The 5000-nt window shown below is 49.3% G+C and overlaps 1 pseudogene; it reads right to left on the reverse strand.

Moving 5' to 3' along the window:
• Window positions 1-5000, reverse strand: part of LOC116360528 (protocadherin-7-like) — a 24538-nt pseudogene that overhangs the window by 6831 nt on the left and 12707 nt on the right.

A 5000-nucleotide genomic window follows, 5' to 3' on the forward strand; every position in this document is an offset into this window, starting at 1 on the left:
AGAGAGAGTGAGAGACAGAGAGAGAGTGAGAGACAGAGAGAGAGACAGAGAGAGAGACAGAGAGAGAGACAGAGTGAGAGACAGAGAGAGAGAGAGAGGGACAGAGAGAGACACTAGTCAGTCCTATTATCACTAGTCAGTCCTATTATCACTAGTCAGTCCTATTATCACCAGTCAGTCCTATTATCACAGTCAGTCCTATTATCACCACCACTAGTCAGTCCTATTATCACCACACTAGTCAGTCCTATTATCACCACCACTGTCAGTCCTATTTTCACCACCATAGTCAGTCCTATTATCACCACCACTAGTCAGTCCTATTATCACCACCACCAGTCAGTCCTATTATCACCACCACTAGTCAGTCCTATTATCACCACCACTAGTCAGTCCTATTATCACCACCACCAGTCAGTCCTATTATCACCAGTCAGTCCTATTATCACCGGTCAGTCCTATTATCACCACCACTAGTCAGTCCTATTATCACCGCCACTAGTCAGTCCTATTATCACCACCACTAATCAGTCCTATTATCACCACCACTAGTCAGTACTATTATCACCACCACTAGTCAGTCCAATTATCACCACCACTAGTCAGTCCTATTATCACCACCACCAGTCAGTCCTATTATCACCACCACTAGTCAGTCCTATTATCACCACCACTAGTCAGTCCTATTATCACACCACCAGTCAGTCCTATTATCACCAGTCAGTCCTATTATCACCGGTCAGTCCTATTATCACCCACCACTAGTCAGTCCTATATCACCGCCACTAGTCAGTCCTATTATCACCACCACTAATCAGTCCTATTATCACCACCACTAGTCAGTACTATTATCACCACCACTAGTCAGTCCAATTATCACCACCACCAGTCAGTCCTATTATCACCGCCACTAGTCAGTCCTATTATCACACCACTAGTCAGTCCTATTATCACCACCACTAGTCAGTCCTATTATCACCACCACCAGTCAGTCCTATTAATCACCGCCACTAGTCAGTCCTATTATCACCACCACTAGTCAGTCCTATTATCACCACCACCAGTCAGTCCTATTATCACCGCCACTAGTCAGTCCTATATCACCACCGCTAGTCAGTCCTATTATCACCAGTCAGTTCTATTATCACCACCACCAGTCAGTCCTATTATCACACCACTAGTCAGTCCTATTATCACCAGTCAGTCCTATTATCACCAGTCAGTCCTATTATCAACACCACTAATCAGTCAACTGTGGTGGATGGGTAACCAGGCCCAGTTGAGCTCAGTTCAGTTTTGTGTCAGTAGAATAACTGAATCAGTCCTACCTGTTTGCTGTACTTATTCCCCGTTTGGGATCCATACTCAGAACACTGGTCTGAACCCCAGAGACATGGCATCAGCGTTCCCACTTCCACCACTACCACTGGACCCTCCAGACCCCACGAAGGTGTTAGAGGGGGGCAGCTCCTGTACAGCCTGGTGCTTTTTCCCCTCGGCTGGGGGGCTGTAGGGCTGGAGGTGTACCGCGGGGAGCGGGGAGCTTGACTTATAATGCCTGGCCAGATCTGGGCTCGACTGGTGATGCCTGGCGCCCATGCGTGGGCTCCCGGGGTCTCCGTCCACCGCGCAGTACCTCGCCGCCAACCTCTCGCTGGCGCTGCTCACGTCCTCGTCGTCATCGTCGATGTTGGCGACGTGGTGGTCGTTGCCGTGGCGACGGAGCCCGTTGACCGTGACGACGCCGCTGTAGAGCGGCCGTTCGGTTTTATTACCGGCTCCTCCGGCGCCTCCGTTCCGTTTGTCCCTGCGGGGCTTCCGTCCGCGGTCCAACGTCCCTCCCCTGGTTTGTGGCACGGCAGGTTGAGGGCTGAAGAAATCCTCCTCTGGTTCTTTCTTCCCGGCCTCGTATCCGTTCTTGCCCTGGGCGCCGCACTGGCGGGCCATCACCACTAGGAGGATGACCAGGATGACTGCCGCGGCGCCCGCCAGGCACCGATGGCCACCGAGAGGCGCTGTTTCCCCAACGCTCGCTCGCTGTCGGGGTCGCCCGCGATGTCCAGGTAGAGAGGGTGGCCAGACTACGAGCCACCTAGAGAGAGGGTGGTGGGTGGGAGGGGAAATGAAATAATTCAAGGGTTTAAGTAGAGAAAAGCAGAAACTGTAAATCACTACTCTGTCCTACAAAGGCAAATCGCAGTAACTACCAATTTGGTCAAAAATCTTTGATCTGCTGTGATGGCCAGGGTATATTATCTGATGAATGTGGTACTTCGCTTCCTGACACGACAACAAGGCAGTTGATCAGAAAATATCGTGGAGTCTGTCTAGACAGAAAAATACTTTGAAGTCAGATTTTGCAGTAAAAGAAATGATGTAGTTACTGCGTTTGGCATTATAACGTCAGAGTGAGTCAATATATTATATATATATAGATCAATATATTTACATATCAAGATATTATTTCGGACTATATTACATCAATATCTGACTTCCTGTATCGAACTGTAAAAAAACAAATAGAGAGAAAATGTAATAAAATGCTTGGTAGCGTTAGTCAGCAGCTGTAGCTAGTCGGCTTGTAGCTAGTCGGTTGTAGCTAGTCGGCTGTAGCTAGTCGGTTGTAGCTAGTCGGCTGTAGCTAGTCGGCTGTAGCTAGTCGGTTGTAGCTAGTCGGCTGTAGCTAGTCGGCTGTAGCTAGTCGGCTGTAGCGTTAGTCAGCAGCTGTAGCTAGTCGGCTGTAGCTAGTCAGCTGTAGCTAGTTCGGCTGTAGCTAGTCGGCTGTAGCTAGTCGGCTGTAGCTAGTCGGCTGTAGCTAGTAGTCAGCTGTAGCTATTTGGCTGTAGTCGGCTGTACCTAGTCGGCTGTAGCTAGTCGGCTGTAGTAGTCGGCTGTAGTCAGCTGTAGCTAGTCGGCTGTAGCTAGTCGGCTGTAGCTAGTCGGCTGTACCTAGTCGGCTGTAGCTAGTCGGCTGTAGCTAGTCGGTTGTAGCTTGTCCGGCTATACCTAGTCGGCTGTAGGTAGTTCGCTGTAGCTTGTCCGGCTGAAGCTAGTCGGCTGTACCTTGTCGGCTGTAGCTAGTCGGCTGTACCTAGTCGGCTGTAGCTAGTCCGGATGTAGCTAGTCAGCTGTACCTAGTCGGCTGTAGCTAGTCCAGCTGCAGCTAGTCCGGCTGTAGCTAGTCGACTGTAGCTAGTCGGCTGTAGCTAGTCCAGCTGTAGCTAGTCCGGCTGTAGCTAGTCGGCTGTAGCTAGTCAGTTGTAGCTAGTCCGGCTGTACATTGTCGGCTGTAGCTAGTCCGGCTGTAGCTAGTCGACTTTAGCTAGTCTGGCTTTAGCTAGTCTGGCTTTAGCTAGTCTGGCTGTAGCTAGTCGGCTGTAGCTAGTCGGCTGTAGCTAGTCCAGCTGCAGCTAGTCCGGCTGTAGCTAGTCGGCTGTAGCTAGTCGCTGTAGCTAGTCAGCTGCAGCTAGTCCCGGCTGTAGCTAGTCGGCTGTAGCTAGTCCGGCTGTAGCTAGTCGGCTGTAGCTAGTCAGGCTGTAGCTAGTCGGCTGTAGCTAGTCAGCTGTAGCTAGTCCGGCTGTACCTAGTCGGCTGTAGCTAGTCGGCTGTAGCTAGTCAGCTGTAGCTAGTCAGTTGTAGCTAGTCCGGCTGTACCTTGTCGGCTGTAGCTAGTCCGGCTGTAGCTAGTCGACTGTACCTAACCGGCTGTAGCTAGTCCGGCTGTAGCTAGTCGGCTTTAGCTAGTCCAGCTGTAGCTAGTCCGGCTGTAGCTAGTCGGCTGTAGCTAGTCAGTTGTAGCTAGTCCGGCTGTACCTTGTCGGCTGTAGCTAGTCCGGCTGTAGCTAGTCGGCTGTAGCTAGTCCGGCTGTAGCTAGTCGGCTGTAGCTAGTCAGGCTGTAGCTAGTCGGCTGTAGCTAGTCAGCTGTAGCTAGTCCGGCTGTACCTAGTCGGCTGTAGCTAGTCGGCTGTAGCTAGTCAGCTGTAGCTAGTCCGGCTGTAGCTAGTCGGCTGTAGCTAGCCCGGCTGTAGCTAGTCGGCTGTAGCTAGTCCGGCTGTAGCTAGTCGGCTGTAGCTAGTCCGGCTGTAGCTAGTCGGCTGTAGCTAGCCCGGCTGTAGCTAGTCGGCTGTAGCTAGCCCGGCTGTAGCTAGTCGGCTGTAGCTAGTCCGGCTGTACCTAGTCGGCTGTAGCTAGTCCGGCTGTAGCTAGTCGGCTGTAGCTAGTCCGGCTGTAGCTAGTCGGCTGTAAATGCTCCAAAATACAGTATCGTTCATCCTATAGCTTGTTCTCCATCTTCTTTTTAAATAGTGAGACATATTTACAGTATCATGAGAATTACAATACATACAGTATCATGAGAATTACAATACATACAGTATCATGAGAATCGCAATACATACAGTATCATGAGAATTACAATACATACAGTATCATGAGAATCGCAATACATACAGTATCATGAGAATCGCAATACATACAGTATCATGAGAATCGCAATACATATCGTATCGGTACCTAAGTATGGTGGTAATATGATATGATGAGGTCCCTCAGTATGGTGGTAATATGATATGATGAGGTCCCTCAGTATGGTGGTAATATGATATGATGAGGTCCCTCAGTATGGTGGTAATATGATATGATGAGGTCCCTCAGTATGGTGGTAATATGATATGATGAGGTCCCTCAGTACTGTGATAATATGGTATGGTGATAATATGGTATGGTGATAATATGGTATGGTAAGTTAAATGATATGATGAGGTCCCTCAGTACTGTGATAATATGGTACGGTGATAATATAGTATGGTGATAATATGGTATGGTGATAATATAGTATGGTGATAATATGGTATGGTGGATATATGGTATGGTGGTAATATGGTATGATGATAAGAGACATGATAAGGTCAGTACTGATTAGAGACATGGTAAGGTACTAGTCAGTCCTGGTTAGAGACATGGTAAGGTACTAGTCAGTCCTGGTTAGAGACATGGTAAG

Source organism: Oncorhynchus kisutch, unplaced genomic scaffold (genome assembly GCF_002021735.2).
Source record: "Oncorhynchus kisutch isolate 150728-3 unplaced genomic scaffold, Okis_V2 Okis09a-Okis19a_hom, whole genome shotgun sequence".
NCBI lineage: Eukaryota > Metazoa > Chordata > Actinopteri > Salmoniformes > Salmonidae > Oncorhynchus > Oncorhynchus kisutch.